The 16,347-nt window shown below is 39.4% G+C and overlaps 1 pseudogene; it reads right to left on the reverse strand.

Moving 5' to 3' along the window:
• Positions 1 to 542: 542 nt before the first annotated feature.
• Positions 543 to 1,043, reverse strand: LOC132418089 (ADP-ribosylation factor-like protein 5A pseudogene; annotated as a pseudogene).
• Between the last annotated feature and the right edge of the window lie 15,304 nt (positions 1,044 to 16,347).

Below are 16,347 nucleotides of genomic sequence, written 5' to 3' on the forward strand. Positions count from 1 at the left end.
CTTCAAGTATATACACAATACATAAACAACCTTATGCAAAATACTTTTCGTAAGTTATATTACATTTTAAAATATTGGAAACTGAATATCTGTGATTTGTCTTTTGACTAAATATAACAAGAAGAGAACAACATTCAACAAGGGAGGGTTATACTGATAATAAAGCTCTCAAAGTTAAAAATGTCTTCCTTTCCCTTTCTACCTAGCACAGACTATACAATGTCCTGAGAGGACTTATGATGAGAAAAATGTCAATCACAGCTTTAAGCCCTTGGTTTGGAAAGAGCTAATGAGAAAGTGGATTGGAAGGTGAGACTTCATGTTTGCTTTCAAATAAGTGGTCTTAAACTTTTTCTATAAGAAGACAAATTAGTTCATATATATATATATATATATATATATATACATATATATATATATATATATATATATATATAAACCATTCATTTTTACAGCTTTCAGGTAAAGTCCAACACTTGATTTATATAAAGTCTGTGAGGAGAGGTCAGTAGAGATCATCTAATCTTAAATTGTGAAATCATTCAACTTCTTAGCATAGTCTCTCCCCAGTAAAAAGCACAGCATGCCTGGGTATGCCACTGGCGATCTCTAATAAAAGTTAGTTAGTTCCAAAGACTGGGAGATTTCTGCTAGTCATACATTCTTTTTACCATCTTGTTTATTAGCAAAAATCAGCAATCCAGCTTTCCTTAGGTCCTCATGGGCTAACATTTTATAGAGTTCTCTAATTACAGAAATTCTTGGTCTGTAGTGTCCACAACAATTACAAAATCTCTGTTAGTACAGTAAGTGTTCCAGGAAGAATGAAGAGATTCTTGGCCACCAGTTTTCCACGTGAGGAAGCATGTATTATTAATCACTATCTCTTCTACATTACTTCCTATTGCAGGGGATGTATGTACAATTTCATTCACAGAAAATTGGTAAAGGATGATACTTTTCCTTGCATTATCCACCCCAACAATAACTTTGTGCTCCTGGTGCTTGAAGAGTCTCCATATCCTGGTGAAGAGAATTCCCATTCTTGGGTAGCTGACCCCCTTTCCAGCCACCTGGGTGACCTGGACACCCCCAGCTCAGGCTGAAGCAGGGGAGGAAGATGGGCTGGAGCCTACACCTCTGCTGCTGCTGCTTCTGCACTGACTGCTGGCCAGCTTCCTAGGAACCAGAGGGAGGCAAAAGCCCAGGCCTCCCTGCCACACCCATGGCCTGGACGCTGCCTCTGGGGCACTCTTCTGGCTTGCACACATTGCCTCCATGTTGTCTGCAATGAGCCTCGTGGACCACTGTCCTCCTCTAGCGCAGGTGACTTGCCTTGAAATTCAATAATTCTTTTTCTCTGATTGATCAAGTCTGCTGTTGAAGTTCTCCATTGAGTTTTTAATTCTTTATTTCTATTGTATTCTTCAGCACCACAATTTCTGTTTGGTTCTTTTTTATGATTTCTGTCTCGTTGAAATTCTTGTTTTGTTCGTTCACGTGTTGTTTTCTTGATATTGTTATCTATGTTTGTTCTCTTGTAGCTCACTAACAACTTGGCAATCTCTATAAAATGTATAATGCATGTACTGTTTGATTCAAAAGGAATTTGTCATACAAAACTGAGTATTTTAAGCAGGCAAAACTAGTTTTCAGTAGCATTGTTTTAGTAGGGAAAAGTTGGTGACAATGTAAGTGTTCATCAGTATCAGACTGGTTAAATTAATCATACCTCAATTATGCTATACAGCTATTATTATATAGAGAATATCACATAGCTAGTAACGTGGTTTATAATATCTATATATACTGCCCTGAAAAAGTTACTGGAGATATATTGTTAAGCAAATAAAACAATTTACAAAACAAAATGCATGTTATGATGCCAGGTGGCCACATAAACAAGATATATGAGACCCAGTGGGTTAGTTAGATATAGTTGATTGTGGGTGCACAGAACCATCCTGAAAGTATATACATATGCTAAAGTGAGGACTTCGGAAAAAAGAGTGGAATGAAAAATGGGACTACACTTACTTTTTCCTTTGTTGCCTATGTAATACATTAAAACAAAATGGGCCTATCTTTATTTTAAAAAATACTAGCCTGCACATTGTATTTTTGCCACTGCCAGAATCAATGGGTATGGAGACAGTAATCAAAAATGTTAGTGTGGCTGGTACGTAAGATAAGGATGAGGCACTCCCTGGGTTTACTCTCTGTCTGCAGAGCCAGATTAAGACACAAAGTCAGGTTAGTTAAATACATATATAAGAGGGTCTAGAATGTTCTTGACATTCCCAGATGCCAGTGGCAAGAGCTTTGTTTGAACACTGAAGTAGAAATGTAGAAGATATAACATATTATAAGACCATTAAATCTTCCCATTTCTATAATGGAATGGAATGGAATGTGGAAAGGTGAGGAAAAATCATAAGTTGCTTCTTAAACTCACAGAAATGTATATTAATGTTCAAACTCCGCCAGCTTCCAACTTTACTACTGTTAGTGTGCAAAAATGAGAGCAAGTATGTTTCTGACACATTTTGACAATTTTTTCAATGCATATAAGCAGGCAGCAAAACAGCATCCTAGAAAAGCTTCAAGTATCACGTAGGCTACTCAGCTGACACCCATAAAGTCATTTCTGGATGCGATTTCTCTTGTTCTAATCTACGGTCTCATAGTACTGTTAAAACTTGACCCCATCTTAATACTGATTTCATGGTCTTTTAATTAAATCCAGTTCAAAGAAAGCACTCAGTTCCCCAACCATATGCATCACATCTGGGGCAATGGAAATAATTATGCTCTTGATTTAATGCAGTCTGTCTCTTTCCTGAACGTTTTTGGTGGGAAACATAGGTGAAAAGCTAATGGAAGAGGAGGAAGAGATGGGCATCCAGGGAAAGTTATACTAAATATTGAAAGGAGAATGATTTTAAAGGAGCACACATTCATGCAAATTATACTTAAGCATGGAGAAGAGAAATCTAATAAGAAACTTCTAAATCGATAACATTTCAGAAATTGATCCTTAACTAATAATTTGGGTTTGACAAAATGGATGAATAGGTATCCCTTGCTTTCCTCCATTTCAGTTCAGGTAGGCAGTCCCTCAAATGGCCCCAAAGGCACCCGCCTTCTGAGATGAATGCCCTTGTGTAATCCCTCATCCAGTGTGGAGTGGAACTAGTGACTTGTCTCAAACAGAATACAGCAAAAGTGATAAAATAGGAAGTCATTTCTCGAGGTTAGTTTATAAGAAGACTCTGGCTTCCATTTTACTTGCCATCTCTCACCCTATCTCATTCATATTCTCTCTCTGCCATTGCTCTGGTGGAAGCCGACTATCATATTTTGAGTAATTCTTTGCCCAAGTAGTAAGGAACTGATATCACTAGCCATAGCCGGGGAGGGACTTAGGCCATATGAGCAAGCTTGAAAGCAACTCCTCCCTCTTTTGAGCTGTGTTAGAGATCTTCAAGCAGAGGCTGCTCCATATTCCTGACCCAGAGCAACTGTGAGATAATAAATGTTTGCTGTTTGAAGCCACTAAGTTTGGGGGTAACTTGCTATGCAGCAATAAGTAAATTAGTGATTTTTTTCTGAAAAATATTTAAGTTTCATAAATCATTCCATTTTATATGTATGAGAGGAGTAAGCTCCCTGTTTAAAAATATCCAGGGGTCTTAGGTTTTTCTGAAAAGATAATTTAGTAAAACGCAATCACCCCGATCATTGGTTTTATTAAATTCAGTTTTCTTATAACAAGAATTCCTAAGGTATGGCATACTTTTGGGTGTACACTGTAATCTGAAGTATGGTGGCTAGGTCATAGATGAAAATATGCATACTCATATGTCAACTTTTGCTGAGGTCTTTATGTATGTCAGGCACTATTCAAAATGCTTTTTGTTTTTTTAAACGTGTATTACAATACTTAATCCTCACCCAAAAAAGCTAATAAAGTAGATTTTTTTCCCTCCCATTTAACACATGAAGCAACAGGCATGGAGGGCAATGGAGGTTAAGCAACTTGCCCAAAGTCCCATGGCAAGAAGATGCGAACTCCGGCGCTCAGAATCCAGAACCCACCATCTCAACCACAACTCTCCTGGGAACCCACGTTCAATTCGGGGACTGCATTCTTCGTATGGAGCATTCTGTTCTCTTTGATCACAAAGCAGAGAAATTTTAGATGATAGATGTAAATGTTCACAAGGACGAACGCTAACCTGTAATGAATCAGAGACCTCCTGGGAGATAGTATAATTTGAGTAGGTAAGAATGAGGACTCTCTCCTATGACTACAAAAGCAGAAAGAGATGGGGGAGGAACTAAGGTTACCAGAGCTTGGTGAAAGCTGCAGCTGTGACCACAGAAGAATACGGCCACTGTCAGAAGTGTGCCAAGGCAAAGGACAGGTGGCAAGAAGAAATATCCCAACTGGTCTCTTCCTCCCACCTTTAATCACCTGACACTTCCCCACACTGGCCAAACCCAACTACAAACCAGAGGGCAAGGACCCCTGGGTGATAGAATCCACTGAGGCTACTCTCTTGGGGCACAGAACAGGGCAGAGATGGGAGAAAATGGATTTGGGTGACTTACCACCTCACCTAATTTAAAAAAAAAAAAAAAGAAAAGAAAAGAAAGAAAGAATGAGGATTCTAGCGTAGAAGACCCTAAGTTCCAATCCCTCTCAGCCAATAGTTATTTGTGTAATTTGGGTTAAGTGACTTATCCTCTCTCAGATTCATTTCATCAAATGTAAACCGCTGACCACATCTGTCCCTCCCTCATAAAGCTGGTGTAAGCATTAAATGAGATAATACATGGAAGGGTTTGGAATAGTCCCTAGATACAGTAAGCAGTTAATAAATGTTAACTATTATTATGATGATAATTAATATCTGACAGACAAGAACAGAACTGAGCACAGAGTTTTAGGCTCTGTTCTTTCCAGAGGAAAACAGCTGTCCAAATAAGTAGAGAAAGTAGGCTAAAGGACAAATACAGTGAAAGACAATAGGATGTATTGATATTCTACAACGCCAAATGTGCTTTGCATACATAATTTTCTTTAACCTTCACAGCAGACTATGTAAATAGTATTCCTCTTTTACAAATGAGGAAGCTTTAATGGAGGAATTTATCCAGGGTTTCAAAAGCTGCCTGTTGAAGTAACAGGTAGCACCAGTGGGTATTCAAATCAAGGCACATCTGACTCTCTTTCACCATGGGAGACTTCTGGGTTTAAAAGCCAGAGGGATGGAGGAATTACCCTAAATTGTGAAGGCATGGCCTGCAATTTAGCTAAATTTAAGTGTTCCCTATATTCCGTCTGTATACATATATCCACTGCCTGCCTGGTGCAACCTTCTGTGCAAGATACACACGGTTGCCAGGCAGGGCTGTGTCCAGCCATGGGAGAAAAGGGATTGAAATCCAGCCCATGATCCATTCGTCAAGCCTTGAACCTAAGGACATACATTTGCCAAAGAGGTCCTTTTTCTAGTTTACATAGTGAAATGTGTGCTAATGGAGACCCTAAAATTATGGTTATGGGTATGACCTAATCCCTGCAATCTACTGAAAATTCAGATTGTGCCTAGATGATCTGATAGAGAGAACCTGAATTCTTTAGTATCTAGAGATGTTGAGTGAGAGCTACCTGGCCTAGGGGTAAAGAAGCAGGATGGAATTAAAATGTACAGTCCTGAAGAGGAGGCTAGAGGTAAGCTGTACCCAAAAGGATCTTAGGTAAAGTAACTAAACTGACCTGGAAATGTATCTATCTGTAGCCCAAGATTACTCACTCTGTGAGATTAATTTCTTACACTCTTAACTATTACCTTGACTTAATACTGATGGAGAGAAATGGCAGGCAATTATGGCATGGGGTGTGCGGATTATGTTTACAAGGCTATTACTTAAAGAGGAGACTCGGGCTTATTTCAGCCTGCGGGTGGAAGAAGCAAAGTAATGCAGGGTGGCCTCTGCTGTTTCACCGCAATTTATTTCTTACTCTTTACTAAGTGATTTGGAGCACTGTTTTTTTTTTTTTTTTAAGATTTTTAAAATTAATTTATTTATGTATTTATTTTTGGCTGCATTGGATCTCTGTTGCCGGGCTTTCCCCAGTTGCGGCAAGCGGAGGCCACTCTTCATTGCGGTGCGCTGGCTTCTCTTTGCGGTGGCCTCTCTTGTTGCGGAGCATGGGCTCCAGGCGCGCGGGCTTCGGTAGTTGTGGTGCACAGGCCCAGCTGCTCCGCGGCATGTGAGATCTTCCCGGACCAGGGCTCGAACCTGTGTCGCCTGCCTTGGCAGGAGGATTCTCAACCACTGCGCTACCAGGGAAGCCCTGGAGCATTGTTTTCTACATCTTTAATTTTACAATTCAATTTCCTAAATGCAAGTATAACAATATAAGGCTAACTGTGACCATAATTATATACTTTTTCATCTCATGGAACGTTGACACAAAACTCTAATGACGAGTATTTCTCATGAAACAACAAAGGATTTCATTTTATGTTGTTGAGGAAGCCTTTGATCAGAAGTTTAACTCGGGATTTTGAATGATCAATAGCGATGTCACTTCAGTTGTGAAAGATTCTTTTACTTTCTGAGGACCTTTCAAGATATATAAGAGGGTATCACCTTTAAACGTATTAATATTTAGGGGAGAAAATGCATTTCTTTTTTAGCTTTGATATACATATAATGTCACAGTTGTAAGAAATTACTTCCTAATTTTTATTGCAATGCAGTAGTCACACTTACTCCAAGACATCTTCCAGCTGTTACTATATTGGGTTGGCCAAAGAGTTCCTTTGGTTTTTAAGTAAAAATAAGAGGCATTTTTCATTTTCATCAACTTTATTGAACAATGCATTCACCATTTTATTCCACTACCTTCTGCCATTTTTCAGGCAACTTCATAATTCCATTTTCCCAAAACTTTTTATCTTTTTGAGCAAAGAACTGTTCCAGGTGCCTTTTACAGTCTTCCAAGGAATTGAAATTTTTTCCCTTAAGAGAATTTTGTAAAGACCGAAATAAATGGAAATCCGAAGGCACAATGACTGTGAATATGGCGGATGAATCAGAACTTCCCAGCCAAGCCGTAACAGTTTTTGCCTGTTCATCAAAGAAACATGCGGTCTTGCATTATCCTGATGGAAAATTATGCATTTTCTGTTGACTAATTCTGGACGCTTTTCGTCAAGTGCTGTTTTCAGTTGGTCTAATTGGGAGCAGTACTTGTTGGAATTAATTGTTTGGTCTTCTGGAAGGAGCTCATAATAGAGGACTCTCCTCCAATCCCACCATATACACAACATCACCTTCTTTGGATGAAGACTGGCCTTTCGTGTGGTTGGTGGTGGTTCATTTCACTTGCCCCACGATCTCTTCCGTTCCACATTATTGTACAGTATTTTCATCGCCCGTCACAATTTGTTTTAAAAACGGAACGTTTTCATTACATTTCAGTAGAGAATCACATGCAGAAATACAGTCAAGGTTTTTTTTTTTCGCTTAACTTATGTGGAACCCAAACATCAAAGCGGTTAACATAACCAAGCTGGTGCAAACGATTTTCAACGCTTGATTTGGATATTTTGAGTATGTCGGCTATCTCCCGCGTGGTATAACGTTGACTGTTCTCAATGTCTCAATTTGATCGCTATCAACTTCAACTGGTCCACCCGACCGTGGAGCATCATCCAGAGAGAAATCTCCAGCACAAAACTTCACAAACCACTTTTGACACATTCGATCAGTCACAGCACCTTCTCCATACACTGCACAAATCTTTTTTTTGAGTTTCAGTTGTGTTTTTACCTTTCTTGAAATAATAAAGCATAATATGCCCAAAATGTTGCTTTTTTCTTCCATCTTCAATATTAAAATGGCTACACAAAAATCCACCAATTTTGATGTTTTTTTTTTTTAAATGCACACTGATATGACAGCTGTCACAATGCAATCTAACAAAATTGTTTCAAATGAAGTTAAAGACAACTAAGTGCTACTAGAGCCACCAAACGAACTTTTTGGCCAACCCAATAGCATATTCAAAATAAGCGAAAGCCATAGCAGTGTGAGAAGATGTGGGACAGAGATTTAGGTACAAAAAGAAGAATTTAAGTCCTGGAGTCGGGGGGTTGGTTGGTATGCAATGGAAACTCACACTAACATAAGCAACGGGGAGGTTTTATTATAAAGATGTACTTCTTTCTCCCAGACCCCAAGGGCAGAAATACAGCCAGGCCTCATGAGGTAGTGGAAACATGAACTGAAAAGTCATCTGAGAACTATTCATCCTGTGTGTTTGTCTTTCTCTTTTCTTGTGATCTCATGGTCTTTCATTGTTGCTTCTATTTGATGTTTTCATTTTTGTTTCTCTACAGACTGGATCTCACAGCTCATCTCTACACCCAGCATGAGAGAGTTACCCAGCTTTCAAGTCATCTTTATGTTCTATAAGGAGACTAAGATCATATTAGGCCAAACAAATTTGCTACTAAACTATGATGACCAACAAAAGAATGGAAATTGTAGAAAGAAGAGAACAATCCTTTGTGTCTAGTCCTGCAGTGACCTGCTATTGGGACCACATGCATACACCCCTTCTCCTACAGTTTCCCCCACTCCAAAGGGATAAATTGAGTCCCTGCTTATACTATTTTAACAAAGGCTTTTATCCACTTATAAATAGATAATAAGGTAATTGAATGTTTCAGTGACAAATCCTTCCATTGAAAATTAAGAAAAAGGTGAAAGAAAATGAAATAGAGATAGTGTCCTACTGAAAGAGAAGAAGCATTGCTCTGTAATAGTTACCACTCACCCAGTGGTTCTGAAAATTGGGCATAACCTTGAGAAATTGTTAAAACACAGATTACTGGACCCAGAAACTCCCAGAGGTTCTGACTTAGCAAGTAAAGGGTAAACCATGAGAATGTGTTTTCACCAAGCTTCCCACTGTATGTGATACACCGCATCAGTGATACCCCTGTGTCAGCATATTTGTCATTATGGTGTTTGGCTGAGTGCAAATTGGCTTTCAATTTTTCTCATATATAACTTAGAGATACTCTGCTGTGCTGAAATCAGACAGGCAGGGACTAATACAGGAAGGAAAAGGAAACCACCCAGAGCCTAACTGGTTTTGTAAAATACTGACTTATCCATTAAATAGCTGCTGATATTAGACTCTCTTGCAGTTCCTTTCTGAACCTACTATATATTTCTACTGCTGCAGAAAAAGGAAAATGTAAACAAGGACAAAGCAAACAAACAAAACCTGGCTTGATAAGATATGATACTGCAGAGTAGATTGCTATGTTCCATAGAGCAATGCACCACATAGGGATATTAAAATGGAAAGAACACACACTTGAGATAAAAAAAAGAAAATGTTTACAGTCTCATAAGGCACCATTTTATAAAAAGATTAAGAACTAATTCATCTACCTTTCAGGAGAAAAATATCTTGTGAGAAATAATAAAATAACAGGAAAATAAATCCTTTTTAAATAAATTCTTTTAAAAATGTTTTAAACTTATGTGTTCACCAAAAGCATCAGTTTTGAAAAAAATCTCCTCTACATACAATAATGTCCTGGTCTCATGTGTTAATATGATCAAGTGCCAAAGAGCTGTATCTACAGACACGTGACACTATGCGTTTGTCAAAACCCACAGAACTTTACAGCAGAAAGTGTGAACCTTGATGTCTGTAAAACCAAAGTAACTTAAGAGGCAATGCAGACTGTGACAAAAGAACGTAACTATTACAAACATGTGCAACAACCTCACTGAAGGAAGAGGGCACAAGAGATGCTGACAAAAGTAATTTTGGAAATGAGTGGAGATGGTAAGATTAAAGGCAAAAGGAATGGTATATAAACACTGTACTCTAGTTGATAAAATTATTTCCCATGGAAATACAGGTTAACAATTCTGAGACCACTATACATGTATACTAGAATTGAACAATTAAGCAAACGGATGGCAAATGGTGGGAGCCGGGTTTCTTCCTGTTGGAGAGGGAGGTTACAAGCAATGGGAACAGGCGTGAATGGTCATGTGGTAAAGGATTAGAGGAGGAATCATCAGTTTGAACTCATGTTTAGTTAAATACTGATAGATGCATATAGAAATCTTTATAGACATATATATATACAGATTGGTATAGACACATGTTTCTTTGCTCTATCAGCTGAAAGGGCCTGGAAGCAATGACACCCCAGTGGTAATGAGCACACCCAGCACACAGATCTTGGTTTCTACTATTCTCCAATAAAAGGAACCAGGGATCTTTGGAGAAAGGCTGATTCAATGACTGTGGCAGGTAACATACAAGAGAAGCCTGGAGCATCTTTTAGTGCCACAAATTAAGGAAATGCTCAAAGAATCAGAATGACGAGAGTATGTCAAAGGGACACAGGAGCCAGCAGGAAGAGCTCTCAATGGCCAAAGCTGGAACAATTTGAGTAACAAAGTGGTATTAAATTACAGCCGAAAGTACAAAATATATAACCTGAGTCTATATTGATATAAATGATTAAATAAAGAAATGAAAGAGGGAGAATAGCCAAATCTCCCTTTGGAAGATTTATCTAGATATTCTGCTCTCAAGGAGCTCGAACACAGTGGAGGTTGTGCATAGTGACTTCCTTCCAAAGTGTAGAATATGGAAAGGGGGTGAAATAGTAACTTTACAGTGGAGAAGCCTGACAAACACTACCTCAGCCCGGTGATCAAGTTTAACATCATCAGTGATAAGACGTGGGGAGCATGGACGCTTGATGTGATGTGATGAGAACGGCACTTTACTTCTGTGGTCTTCCTCTCCAAAACCTATAACCCCAGTCTAATCATGAGGAAAATATCAGAAAAATCCTGATTGAGGGACTTTCCACAAAACACCTATCAGGAATCCTCAAAAGTGTCAAGGTTGCTAAAAGCAAGGAAAGTTTGAGAAACTGTCACAGCTATGTTACTTTCATGTAGGAGAGACTGGCTAAAATTCTCAATCCTTTTTTACGACTTTTGCTCACCTCAGAGTAAATCCTAAGAGTTCCCATCACAAGGTTCTGCACATGGCAGTGGTTCGGATGGCAGCTGTTGCCAAGGCATCTCTCTCAGATTTCACCAAGTTTGAGTCTATCTTGAGAGGTCAACATGCACCTAAAGAGTGAGAATTGCCTCCTGCTCCTGAGCCGTCCTCCACCTTGGCCACCAACTAAATCAACTCAACAAAAAACTATGGGGGGAGAAACACAACAAAAAAACCGCATTAAGACAGAATGGTGTAGGAGGAGTGGCCAAGATGGCAGAGCACGAAGACCCTGAGGTCATCAGCTCCCATGGGCACACCAAAATTACAACTATTTACAGAGCAACTATCAGTGAGAATGACCTGAAGACTAGCAGAAAAGATCTTCTACAACTGAAGATATAAAAAAGGAACCACAAGGAGACGGGTAGGAGGAGTGGAGATGTGGTACAGCCAAGACCCATACCCCCAGGGAGGTGACCCACACAGCGGAAGATAATTATAATTGCAGAGGTTCTCCCCAAGGAGCAAAGTGTCTGAGCCCCACACTGGGCTCCCCAACCTGGGACTCCTGCACCAGGAAGATGAGCCCCCAGAACGTTTGGCTTTGAAGGCTAGCAGAGTTTACTTTCAGGAGAGCTAGAGGGCTGTGGGAAATAGACTCCACTCTTAAAGGGTGCACACAAAATCTCACATGCTCCAGGACCCAGGGCAGAAGCAGTAATTTGGAAGGAGCCTGAGTCAGACCCACTTGCTAATCTTGGAGAACCTCCTGGAGAGGCAGGAGGCAGCTGGGGCTCACTCTGGGGACATAGATGCTGGCAGCAGCCACTTTGGGGAGCTCATCCTACTACAAGGACACTGGTGCTGGCAAGTGCCATTTTGGAATCCTCCCTCTAGCTTATTAGTGCCGGGACCACAAGCCAGTCGGCACAAGTCGTTATATGATGACAGATAGCAGCTAGATTTATCATAATGATTATTTTGAAATGTACAAAAATAGTGGATCATTATGCTGTGTACCTGGAATTAACGTAACATTGTAGGTCAATTATACTTCAAAAACAAAAAATAAACTCTTAGAAAAAGAGATCAAATTTGCTGCTACCAGAGGCGGGGGTTCAGGGGAAGGGGAGTAATTGGATGAAAATAGTCAAAAGGTACAAACTGCCAGTTATAAGATAAATAAGTACTAGGGATGTAATTTACAACATGATAAAGATAATTAACAACTGTGTGTCATCTATGAAACTTGTTAAGAGAGTAAATGTTAGGAGTCCCCATCACAAGGAAAAAATGTATATTTTCTCTATTCCTTTAATGTTGTATCTCTATGAGAGACAGATGTTCACTAAATTTATTGTGGTAATCATTTCATAATGTACACAAATCAAATCTTTATGCTGTACACCTTAAATTTATACAGTGCTGTATCTCAGTTCTATCCCAATAAAAATTCAAAAGAGAAAAAAAAGGAATGATGTAATAGGGAGTGAAGTCTGAGAAGAGTCACTTCAGGAGGTCACAATTTGAATTGTGACCTAAATGGGGGCTGGCCATGTGACTGAGGGAGGGACTGTTAGGGCAGAGAAACCACAAGGGTAAAGACCCGAGAAGGGAAGGAGTCTGATAATGAAAGGAAGATGTAGAGGCACAAGAAAGGGTGCTAGCTGAGATTAGAGAGGCAGACCGTCGGGTCAGGTGGTACCTTGAAAGTCAGGGTCCATTGTTTGCATTTATCCCTAGTGCAATGGTAATCATTTGAGGATTTTAAGTACCAGAGGGGTGTGACACGATGACCTTTTTTTTCCTTTGACTTTGTTTTTATTGAAGTAACACATACAAACATACATTAAACTGAATCATATTTACAGATTAAAGAGCTAATTCATGGATGACTAGCCAAGTGTTTACATGTTCACTGTCCTGCAGCATCAATATCATAACTCTGAAAGCTATCTCCTTTCTCTTTACTTACAGAAGAAAAATCATTTTAATTGAACCATGTAAATCACAGGTCATATGTGGCCTATTGGCACAGATTTTTGTCCCTGCCTCTGGATTTTCTTTTGACGCACTCAGAAGATTAAAAGGTAGAATGGAGTGCAAAATAACTTCCTCCTAATGACCTTCTTCTGCTCAGATATTTTATCTCCATTTTATATCAATAACTAGGCTGCTGAGTGCCACCAATGGCAGAGAATTCTTAAAGAGAAACATTTTCTCCAATTTTTTTTTTTTTTGCTATCAATATTTTGGTATATTTTCTTTAATCTTTTGTTACACATTGGTTCCCTTTTGAATACAATTTCTTACTGAGATATAATTCACATACTATAAAATTAACCCCTTTAAACTATAGAATTCAGTGGTTTTGGTATATTCAGAAAGTATGCAGCTATCCCCACTATCTAATTCCAGAACATTTTCATTACCCCCACATGAAACTCTGTACCCTTTATCCTTCATCAACCAATCCTCTCATCACTTTCCCATCCAGCCCTAGGAAACTACTAATCTACTTTCCTTCTCTACAGATTTTTCTAGTCTGGACATTTCACATAAATGTAATCATACAATATGTTGCCTTTTGTGTCTGGATTCTCCCACTGAGCATAATGTTTTCTAGGTTTATCTAGTTTATAGTACGAATCAGTACTTCATTCCTTTTTATGACTGACTAATATTCAGCTGTATTGATATACCACATTTTGTTTAGCCATTCATCAACTGATGGACATTTGAGTTTCTTCCACTTTTCAACGATTATAAATAATGCTACTAGAACATTCATGTACAAGTTTTTGTGTGGACATATGTTTTAGATCCTCTTGGGTATATATCTAGGAGTGGAATTATTGGGTTATGTGGTAACTGTGTTTAACATTTTAAGGAACCTCCAAACTGTTTTCCAAGAGGCTGTACTTTTCATATTCTCAGCATCAATGTATATGGGTTTCATTTCCTCTACATTCTTGCCAACAATTATTATTATCTATGTTCTTGATTATAGCCATCCTAGTGAGTGCTTTCTCATTGTGGTTTGCATTTCCCTAATGAGTAATGATATTGAGCATCTTTACACATTGTATGCCTATCAGCAAAGATTTTCGTTATTGCTTTGTGCAGTTGTTTTTTAAATCAGATAAAAACTTATAAAAATACATTTATACTGTCTATCACATTTCCTATTATCTTGCCTTTTTGGGTGTTCTTCAGTTATTAATGAGGGTTTACTTATGTGTCTATATCCCCTTCATTTCAGCCTAAAGAACTCTCTTTAGTATTTCTTGTAGGACAAATTTGCTAGCAACAAATTCTATTAATTTTTGTTAGTCTATTGTGTACCCCAGCAGTCCCTAACCTTTTTGGCACCAGGGACTGGTTTTGTGGAAGACAATTTTTCCACAGATGGGGAGGTGGGGGGTGGTTCAGGCGGTAGTGCGAGGGGGAGCGATAGGGAGCAGCAGATGAAACTTTGCTCGCTCGCCAGCCGCTCACCTCCTGCTCTGCAGCCCAGTTCCTAACAGGCTGCGGACCGGTAGCGGTCTGTGGCCCACAGGTTGGGGACCCCTGGTGTACCCCAACTATTATTCACCCCCTCAGGCAGCCACAATGTTCAACAATTGCCTCTAGTTGCTTTCAACAAATGCGCCCAAGAGAAATACTGTTCAAACTGGGCAACTATTTCTTGTGGTCTTCCTGTGCATCACATATCTTTTCCCTAAAACAGAAAAGATGGCGAGAATGAACTTCAGAATGAGTCTTTCAGTCACTGGGATGAAACAGCACTTAGAGAAAATGGAACAAGATAGTATGCATGGAATATAATTTATGTCCAAGAAGCTCAAATATTGATCATGTCCCACAAAAATAAACTAGCTATCTTTCATTTTTTCCTTAATAAGAATGAAAAATCTCCCAAGATATGCTGAAACCCTTACTTACATTGAGATGAAGAATGTATGTCCCAGCCATCTATTAATAATAATATTACATGTGCTTTCAAATCCCTACCCTCCAACATGTATAATTACCCTCTACAACCCAGGAAAAAGCGCCTGCCTAGAAGTGGTTTGTTGCTTTTCCAAGCTTAATTTAAAATAGAAAATTGTGGGCTTCCCTGGCGGCGCAGTGGTTGAGAGTCCACCTGCCAATGCAGGGGGCGCGGGTTCGTGCCCCGGTACGGGAGGATACCACGTGCCGCGGAGCGGCTGGGCCCGTGGGCCATGGCCGCTGAGCCCGCGCGTCCAGGGCCTGTGCTCTGCGGCAGGAGAGGCCACAGCAGTGAGAGGCCCGCGGACCGCAAAAAAAAAAAAAAAAAATTGTAAGGTACCAGAAAGCACAGCCTGAGGATAATTAAGAATATGCAGGAAATACTGATTATTTATATGGAAGTTTGGCATCTAGAGTTCATCCAAAGCAAACTAAAGACAGCTATAACAGGCTATTAAAGCTCTGTAGGCACATCTGCCAGGCATTGGGGAGTGAAGATACTTGTAAACTTTCTGAGTTTATAGCAGGTTAGCATTTTCTCACCTCTCAAAGCATGAAAGCAGCACTTCATCCACATACCATAAAGACAAGCCTGGCTTACTGTCTCCACTGTCAAGATCTTCAGCAAAAGCCACTTCACTTCTGCCTGCAGGTTCAGCCTGGTTTGCTGCTCTAGGGAAAAACCTAGCTTCTAGATGAGTTAAGTATAAGAACTGCACTCACAGATCCAAAGTTCTGAGGTTTACTATCAAGTCAGAGTTACTGCCGTTCAACTGACCTGCCGCCTCGTTTCAGTATCAGGATACTGCTTTTATCCCTTATGTTCCAGGTCTTGCCTAAACCGTTATTTATATACCATTACAGCGTCAGGTACATTCAACTTAAAAGGAAACCCAAAGTGTCAAAGCAGAGGAAATGCAAGTTCCAGAGACAAGTCCTTTCTACACATTTTTTTCATCTGGTTTCAATGAAAGAACATGAATCATTATACTTAGTGTGCTTTGGTTGATCAGATACTCGTGTCAGAAACGAACCAATTAGCTATTAGGAGGCCTATGTTCTAATTGTGGCTCATCACATATTAACAGTGTGATATTTCACTCTCCTAGACTCAGTTTTCACATCTGTTTAATGAGGATAATCATCATTGTACAAATTAAATGAAACTGGATTTAAAGCACTAGGCATCATTCTCAGCACCTATGAAGCTCAATAAATCCTATTGGTGGATGAGAAGGTAGACGAGGGGGAGGAAAAGATGGTGAAGGAAGAAGAGA

This window comes from Delphinus delphis, chromosome X (assembly GCF_949987515.2).
Source record: "Delphinus delphis chromosome X, mDelDel1.2, whole genome shotgun sequence".
NCBI classification, from domain to species: Eukaryota; Metazoa; Chordata; class Mammalia; order Artiodactyla; family Delphinidae; genus Delphinus; species Delphinus delphis.